This window comes from Osmerus eperlanus, chromosome 20 (genome assembly GCF_963692335.1).
Source record: "Osmerus eperlanus chromosome 20, fOsmEpe2.1, whole genome shotgun sequence".
NCBI classification, from domain to species: Eukaryota; Metazoa; Chordata; class Actinopteri; order Osmeriformes; family Osmeridae; genus Osmerus; species Osmerus eperlanus.
Window position 1 is genome coordinate 11423205 of NC_085037.1, and position 9415 is coordinate 11432619.

Below are 9415 nucleotides of genomic sequence, written 5' to 3' on the forward strand. Positions count from 1 at the left end.
TCTCAAATTAGTGAATAGAAAACATGTGTGTCACAGGCTTTTTGCCAATGTTCTACATGGAGAAAAAAAACTATTTTCCAGACAGACTTCAGGCATCAAAGCCAACAAGGCTGCAGTACTAAACATATCTGTAATAAGAAAATCATGCAAAGATATTCATAGACTCAGTAATATCCCATCGGACAGGACTGTTGCAACAGGGCTGCAGAGAGGTGAGAGGCTGTGTCTCACAGGCTGTGTGTGTGTGTGTGTGTGTGTGTGTGTGTGTGTGTGTGTGTGTGTGTGTGTGTGTGTGTGTGTGTGTGTGTGTGTAGAGGGCGTGTTTATCTGAGTGTCTGTGTGAAAATGCCTGGTTTGATGCTGTGGAACCAAACATGCAACCTTAAAAGCAGGTAATCTTCTGATCCAACAAGGGCAGTTTTGCTCACCAACTTGACCCGACCATCCACATAGACACCCACTCACTTGTACACACACACACACACACACATTTCCTCCTAAATGCCACGGTCAGCTGCCAACTCAGCATCTCTCTAAAGTGCAGCAGGTAGGGCAAATAGCCTTTTAAAACCCGCCAGTGAAATCTCCAGGGCTTTGGAGCGCGCCATCCGCCCAACCCTTCAAAACTCGGCCCAAATCCTGGAGATCCCCCTGAGAGGGAACATCTGTGGGCAGGGAGGGGCTGCATGAGAGGGGACTGGGCCGTGTGTGTAGAAGAGAGAGAGTGTGGACCGTGTGTGTGCGAATGTGTGAGCGAGAGTACATTCCTGTGTGTGTGTGTGTGTGTGTGGAGGGGGTGGGTGGAGGGGGTGGAGGGAGGGGCAGGCGTCTACGAGAGGCTAGAGGTCTGTACGTGTGGGTACCTGAGTATGTGTCAGGGTGTGGAGGCGGTGGTGTCTTCTGATTCCCCCGCAGCTCCCCAGTCATCACACCTCTGGAGGGCAGAGCCAGCTGAAGGACCAGGCTGACGACAGGATCTCCTGTCATTGAGATCACATGTGAATAGCGAGGAGGAGAAAGGATAGGTCTGCTGTCCTGGCACCCCCCACCAGGTCCCCCAGCCCACCACACTGGATAACCACATGGACCAATCACCTCCGTGTCTTTCAGGGTGTTTTGGTGGTCTGATATAGATGCAGGAGACGGTTGCCATTTGGACATGCTGGCATGTAATCCAGCGCCGGGGTGAACTGACATGCTGGCCTGTAATCCAGCACCAGGGTGAACTGACATGCTGGCCTGTAATCCAGCACCAGGGTGAACTGACATGCTGGCCTATAATCCAGCGCCAGAGTGAATTTACATGCCTGCATGTAATCCAGCGCCGGGGTGAACTGGCTGCTGATAACATCGTGGAGGACAACATTCCTCCGAGTGTTCCCTCCACGTGCACGTTTAAAAAACACAGACGTTCGTGCGTACAGGTTCATGCATACACATGCCGACACCCACACACACACACCCACACCCACACACACATCCTTAAAACTACACACATACACAAATAAAGCACACACACTTACCGGACACGTAGTTTGGATTTTGACGGTTCAAAAGGGAAACGCCCATCTGTAGAAGCTGCTGTGGTGATTGGTTGTCTGAAGGGTTCAATCCTAGACTCCTGTCCAAACAGAGGGCCGGGCATGTATTTAAACAGGTTGTTGCCAAGTAGCCAAGGAAAGCAAGAATTTGTAGCCACCTCAGCAAACACGACGATTAAAAGGATTTGCCATCGATTTCTGGGTTAAAGTTACAGTGGAAATATTTGCACAAAAGTCCGCTATCAACGTGGATTACCACTGACATGTTTGCACGTTTGCAAAAAAATAAAAGGTGGGCCTGGGAGACACCAAAGAAAAACAAGAGGAAGGAAGGAAAGGAAAGAAAGATAGAAAGATAGATAACAGGGTAGAAGTTCATATGTGAGCTTGTTTCAGATACTGTATTGGTTTGTTAGAAGGCATATGTTAGAGGCTCAATATGGTCTGTGGCTTTTCCAAGGACAAACCAAGACACGGCTGACAACTCTCTCTCTCTCTCCCTTTCTTTCTCTTTCCCTCACCCCTTTTTGTTCTCTCTCTCTCTCTCTTTCCCTCGTCATTTCTCTCTCCCCTTCCATCTCTCTATCTCTCTCAACCCTTCCCTCGCTCTCTCCCTCCATCTCGCCCCATCCCTCTCTCTCTCTCCTTCTCCCAGGGAGAGCCAGGGTTTTCCTGTACACATGGAAAAAAAGGAGGGAGACCATGGAGGGAAGAATGAGAGGCGGTAACCCTAGCCGCCAAGGTGGCCCTCTGGTAGACCCAGAGTCCTGGACACTCCCACCCTCTCTCTCCCCCTCTCTCCCTGTCTTTCTCTCCCTCTCTCTTTCCCCCCCTCTCTCCCCCTCTCTCCCTCTCTTTCCCCCTCTCTCTCCCCCTCTCTCCCTGTCTTTCTCTCCCTCTCTCTTTCCCCCTCTCTCCCTATCTTTCTCTCCCTCTCTCTCCCCCTCTCTCCCTGTCTTTCTCTCCCTCTCTCTCCCCCTCTCTCCCTGTCTCTCTCTCCCTCTCCATCTCTCTGAAGTACATTCATGCATAGCATATGTATTGCATACACACACAGAAACATGCAGAAACACACACACACACACAGGGACAACACGCTGACACATGCCGTACTGATGCACGGAGGTGAGTGGGTGAGTCTGGACAGTGCTGGCTCTTCTCCTGATTCCAACCACAGCTATGTTACATGCCAGTGAGTGTCTGTTCAAGAAGACAAACCAGGACATGGGCCTAAGCCAGATCTCGTCTAGGAAGCATATGTCTCCCCACACATTCCTCGATCAGGGATTTAGGAACAGTCATGCCGTTTACTTGACTGTGGCATGAAAGTCTTACGATCCCAAATGTGATTATCTGTCTTACAAATTGTTTGGGGGATTCCTGTGCATCAACGTTGATTTACAGAGTGGTGTGGTATTGAGCTGTACTACCGGTGTCAGACATGGCGGTGTTGTGTGTCTCTGGCTTGTATCCTTTCTGTCTCTCTCTCTCTCTCTTCCTTCTGTCTCTCTCTCTCTCTTCCTTCTGTCTCTCTCTATCATCCTCCTGTCTCTCTCTATCATGCTATTTAATAACTTATCTCTTTGTATGTCTCCCCCTTTCTCTCTTTCTCACCTTCTCTCTAATTCCCTCCCTTTGTCTCATCACATTCTCTCTCACCCTCTCTCTCTCCATACTTCCTCATTCCTTCCCTCCCTCTGTTTATCCCTTCCTCCTCACCGTGGACCTGGCAGGGTAGCTCACGAGGGCTCCTATATGATTCATCTACTGCTGAAGCAGGGTCTGTTGAGGAAGAATATGTATTCCATAAAGACCTCAGCCATATAACTGTCTTCCAGTCCCCAGTCAGCACCTGGCTAAATATTATCTCAGCGATGCTTTGGTGAAAACAAAAAAGTAAGCGCTGCCGTCCGAAGACAAAATAGTTTGTTTTTGATTCACTAAGCGCGGGCAAGTTTCGGAGCAGGCAGCATTAATTCACGCGTCTAAAAAGATGGCGAACGCGTTGGATTGCTGCCCCGAAAACCTGGAGAGTGCTTCAAAACAAACATCCCCTCGAAAACAGCGCCGTGAAGAGAAACACAACAAACACACCAATAGCATTCTGTGGTCTGTTTGACCAAGCCTCCCTCCTCAGGCTGAGAACAATGTCCAGTGTTTGGACAGCTACTGCCTGGAGAGGGTCAGCTAGGGTTAGGAACCCCTTCCTAAACTGAGTCCCATCGTCACACAAAGGGCCTGGACCATAAAACCTTTAGGAAGGGAGACACAGAGCCATGTTTCCTTTTTGCCGTGACCCAGATCCCAGATCAGATTCTGTCTGTGTGTGTGTGTGTGTTCGACTACATACACCTTCGGCCTGTCCGTCCACTAAATCACTGACGACAAACACAGGAAGTAAGACAGACACTTTTACAGCTCACTTCCTCTTTATCGCACAAAATGGCTGACCAGAGAAATACCAGGTGGTAAAAATACTGACAGGAGAGACCTTCAAAGTCCATTGAAACACATTATGAGGCCATAAACATGGCACAATGACTCAGACCTGACATGTGGCGGGCTCGGCGGTTAAGACGTCACAAACGGGAAATGGACAACATGTCAACAGGAGAGTTCAGCATCCAGCCTGGCGTTTCCCAGCATCCTCCGCTGACACAGATGGAATGAGTTACGGTCAGAAGAGGCGTCCCAGAATGCTTTGCATTTTTATCCGCGACCGCATTGGTGTTTTTATGAAGAGAACGTCTTGACTCTGAGGCATCCTGAGCTGTTAAACAATCTTTTGGGGCCTTGCAGCCTAGAACAGGGAGGGAGGGAGGGAGGGAGGGAGGGCAAATATCTGAATTTTATTGATTGATTTGTTGAAAATGATATCAATCGATCAATCAGATTTGTGAACTTATAACAGAATGTTTTTGGATTGGGCCTCTGTTTGTCTGGAAATCCATCCAAAAACAGATTTTTTTTTCACAGGATCCCAGTTTCAATTCACACACCACAAAAACGGACTCGTAAACTGAGAGTCAAACCTAAAGCTGTACAATAAACACATCTCTATTTCTGAGGTTTGGTAGTTTCATACACAAAAGGCAAGAATCGACTGGATTCATCTGATGAAAAGCACTGTGACAACCCTGTGAAACACCAACAGGAATTCGAGCTGTCAGATCGAGTGCTACAGCTTCATTCCCCTTTGCGGAAGTGACAGTCGCCATTAGCTGGCTCCCATTAGGTGTGCTTAGTCAGTTGCATTCAGTACCCTTCAAGTTTGGGAATCCCGTAGACACGGCTGGAGCCAAGATGGAGGCAAGAGACTGTGGGCTCCGTGTGACCTGGAATAATTCACCCAGTCCACTGACAGAAGATGGAAAAGAAAAACTGTTGGGCGGAGGAAATTAATATCTTACAGTAACACATGGTGTGAAAGAAAGAAATGGGTCTAGCTGACCTCCTCGTGTGTCTTTCATTCTTCCCCTTCTCCCCTCCCTCCCTCCATCCTTTCCTCCCCTCCCTCCCTCCCTCCATCCTTTCCTCCCCTCCCTCCCTCCCTCCATCCTTTCCTCCCCTCCCTCCCTCCCTCCATCCTTTCCTCCTCCCCTCCCTCCCTCCATCCTATCCTTTCCTCCCCTCCTTCCCTCCCTCCCTCCATCCTTTCCTCCTCCCCTCCCTCCCTCCATCCTTTCCTCCTGCATTCCCTCCCTCACTTCATGCACATTGAAATATGCAAGCATAATAGTCTAGGAAATAGAAGCGAGAGGTTTATAGGGGGAAAATGGCTTGGGTTGGGCTCCCTCCTAAAGGAAGAGGTGAGAGAAAGAGAGGAGAGAAGGAGAGGGAAGATAAGGATTCAGGGAGAGATAGATGGGGGAATAAAGAGTGAATTTGAAAACAGTTTGTGGACATAGCATAAGAGAAGAGGAAAGAGAGAAAGGAGAGAGAGAGAGAGAGAGAGAGAGAGAGAGAGAGAGAGAGAGAGAGAGAGAGAGAGAGAGAGAGAGAGAGAGAGAAAGGAAAGAGGGGAACCCCCTCCTCTGGAGGATGGGGCTTTGTCTGCACTCAGTCATCCAGACCAGGATAATAGAAGCCAATTTTCCCGGACCACTGACCTGATAATTACTCTGCTGCAGGTCTGAAGACAATTATGCTGGCATGGTGTCCCAAACATGGTGAGCCAAGACCTCTAACCTGTAAAGAGGGCTGGACATGGACACAGTTCCCCACCAGACACTGGTCCAAGTCAGTACATGCTTGTTTCTTGGGACTGGATCATGGATCCCAGATCCCAGAACCGTTCCTCAGGGACTACCCATATCATATCGATACAAAATGTCTCTGTTTAGAACTTTTCACAAGCAATGTCACAGAGTGGAATATGTATTTGGCTTGCATCTTTAGATGTGAATTATTTTTTTGAAAATTACATTTCTTCCCTTGTCTGCTTTGTACATTGAAAAATATGAGAAGTGTTCTTTGTGACTATGACCTGTGCAACATGACATGCCACTGTGGAATACAGGAAAGCTGACCTGGCAGGATGTGACATCATCAGTCATTGAAAGGGCGGAGGCGGGACTTTCGTCTCCAGGGCGACGTGAACAGTGCTGGTACAGGGGACTGCTGAGGTGGTGTGATGTGTCACATCTGGAGAGCTCACTGTTGTAGGAAACACACACACAGCAAACACACACATATGTAAAACTGTAGCAATTTTAAATTCAATGATCCAAGTCTCAGAAAAAATTTTCACTTTGTATTGCTGCAGTGTGTAAGGAGTCATTTCTCATGTCTCTCTCTCTTTCTCTTTGTCTCTCTCTCCCTCTCCCTCTCCCTGAGGGGTCTAATCTTATTGGGCAGTAACGAGCTAATGAGGGCTAAAGCAGGGTTCATCCCTGACTTGTGTTACCCAGCTGTTAAACCACGCCCTCACCCTCCTCCTCCACGCGGCCTGTCGGTCTTCCCCAGGCTTAGAAGCTGCTCGATCCCCGTGTGTGCACGCGTGTAAAAGACTAAATGACTGTCGGGGTGGGGGTGGGGGCATGTGTGTTTGAAGGGCTCCTGTGTTCCTTTCTGGGTGTGTGAGGTCAGGGGTGACGGAGGTGTGTGTGTGTGAGGGGGGGGGGGGGGGGCGAGATGTTGGTGGAGTGTAGATGTGTGAGGGGGGGGGGGGGGCGAGATGTTGGTGGAGTGTAGAGGGCGCCGGGACTTTGATTGACAGGGGCTTGTTATAATCACCCACTTATGTTCTGCCTGGAACTCTCTGCATGTTGCGAACATGTCAGCCAGTTATTATTCCAGGCCATTCTCTCTCTCTCTCTTTCTCTCTCTCTCTCTTTCTCTCTCTCCTCTCTCTCTTTCTCTCTCTCTCTCTCTCTCTCTCTCTCTCTCCGGTACACGCCACTCTCAGTTAGCGGTCGATTGACATGTTTTCCCAGAGCTTGTGTTATTGCTAATACGGTTAGCGCTGGAAAACCAAACACTCCATCACCTGGGCAAGACCTGGTCGTGATGTCATCACTACCCAGCATGCCCCGGGGCTGGGGCCAGAGTCGACAGCTACCCTTGCCTCACGTGTCAAAGGTGCGAGGGGGAAAGAAAGTGTGTGTGAGTGTGTGCCTGTGTGTGTGTGTGTTTTCAGGCATGTGGCTGGGTATAGTAGCTCCCCCATTTGTTACAGGCGTGAGTTGTGACAGGGCAAGTACCTGATGCAGTAAAGCAGAACCAGGCCATGGTGCCCCAGCCCTGGCTGTGAATGGGGACCTCTGTACCAGAACAGTCCCACTCTTTGAGCCTCCTCCTGGGGGTCCACCCTGCCAGAGCCAGGGGTCAGGGTGGAGGGTGTGACCCAGGGGAGGGTAAGCAACTCTGGCCTCAGGTGTCAGGGGGGCCGCGGTCTGGTGAAAGGAGTGACTTCTACCCTTCCTGGTTCCTGTTTACAGTGGTCCACGCTACAGTAGACGTTGTCCAGTGGTCACCGGGGGAAAACTTCTCTACCTTAAGAATATATTGTATTATTACATCCTGTTATGTTAATCAGATTGTATGCCGTAGAAATTCCCCTCAACCCAGTTGACACCTTGGAAGAGTTCTGGACACAGTTTCTATCCATTCAACGTTATTGGTGTTTGTGTCCAGGTGGCTTGGTTTTTCCGTGGCACACACTTTAGGGAGAGACCCTTCCTTGGCGTGTCTGGATGGAGGCACGGCTTGGTTTGCCAAAATATATAGAGAAAGAGAGAGACAGAGAAAGAGAGATAGCATGGGGGTATAACATGCCATAGAGTCAAATCAGCGTGGCTTACTGGAACCATATGACTGTCCACTTCTCTGACTAACAAAGCCACGGTGTCTGTGTGAGTGTGTGTGTGTGTGTGTCTGTGTGTGTGTGTGTGTGTGTCTGTGTGTGTGTGTCTGTGTGTGTGTGAGCGACAACAGTAGGGAGAGGCAGACGTCGCCAAGCACACTTCCACTCCTCTGCACGAGGGAGCCCAGACAAGAGGCCAAGAATCCTCCCCACAGGTGTAACAATCATTAGTATACTTCACTATGCTCTCTCTCTGACCCTCTCTTTCTCTCTCTCATTCTTTCCCCCTCGTGACTCCAGAACCAGTGTTATGTCTGGGTCCGATTTGGAGGTCCGTGTTCCGGCTGGTTCCTGGTGGAGGAGCCCAGGTCGTGTGAGGCCTGTGGAGAGAGAGGTGCTTTCTGCACCTCTTGAGTTGCCTGGGAGAGAAGGCACATGCATGAAATGCTCACACACATACATGTGCACACACACACACATGAATTGGATACCTCTACACATTGATCAAGCCAAAGCAACTCACTTAACATGTGCGCACAAACACACACACGGATACACACACATAACTTGAACGGTCTACACAGAGCTATAAAATGTGAGGGAATTCATAATGAAACTTTCAAGATGACAGGAATGACAAGGAATAAAGAAAGCACAAGAGGCTTGCAAATGAGCTGTTTCAATGTCTGTCATACACACATGCACTTTTTCACATGCAAACACACACGTATGAGTAAGTACATTTGTCAAAAAGACTTCCTGCTTGAACATACAGACATGTGGGGACCCTCAAGGGTCTTACTGACACACACGGACACATACACACACACTAGTCCCCTTCTGAATGGAGGCATGTCCACTTCCCTCTCGAGTTAGTACGGTGTTGACATGTAGGACATGTGTGGATATCGTAAGGTAGTTAATTCTTAGTGTTTTTATAACGTTAACCCTCACCATGCCTCTGGCTGCTGCATGTATGTATGTAGAGTTGATGAAATGGCTGAATCGGTATGGTTACAGGTAAGTGGGATGGGTGTAGCTCAGTGGTTAAAGCATTTGTCTGCAGATCAAGAGGTTTCAGGTTCAATTCCCCTGCACGTTGCTTTGGATTAGAGGCTCTCTGAAACGCCCACGTTATCGCTGATAGAGAAGTGAGCACAGTTCTGCTGTCTGAGAGAAAACTTGTACATCTGTGACATGGACATGTGCTACAGAGAGGATGCATATTGGGGTTGACATTTTTTTTTTTACAGGATCTTAACTCTTGAACCGAATGACAGGAAAATGAGTCGGCAAGCGTTTCATGTCAGTGACATTCTGTCATCGAAATGATTTAGCTCGTGCCTTTCAATGGAGACAATTATGGAAGGAAACCATGTGGGATTTAAGTTCATTTCATCGTGGAAAGGAACTAGTAAAAGTCGCAGACAAGGGGAGAGAAACAGAGAGACAGAGAAGGAGGGAGAGAGAGTACCTTAGGTATGTCCCTTCACACACACACACACACATCTCACCACATTCAGGTCTCTCCTGATCCCTCATGCTACCAACAGTTCTCAGTCTCAGCCCA

General features: G+C 48.9%; 1 long non-coding RNA gene across 2 annotated transcripts; it reads right to left on the bottom strand.

The window, feature by feature from the left end:
• Window positions 1–863: 863 nt before the first annotated feature.
• LOC134006808 (uncharacterized) lies at window positions 864–8256 on the bottom strand. 2 transcript variants are annotated; one of them, XR_009927972.1, is made up of 4 exons: window positions 7244–8256; window positions 6071–6197; window positions 1524–1621; window positions 864–980 (listed from the first exon to the last, which is right to left on the bottom strand). It is a non-coding gene; the product is annotated as an uncharacterized LOC134006808 (long non-coding RNA). The 2 variants fall into 2 exon arrangements; XR_009927971.1 differs by lacking the exons at window positions 864–980; window positions 1524–1621 and adding exons at window positions 3999–4341; window positions 4804–4898.
• Window positions 8257–9415: the final 1159 nt, after the last annotated feature.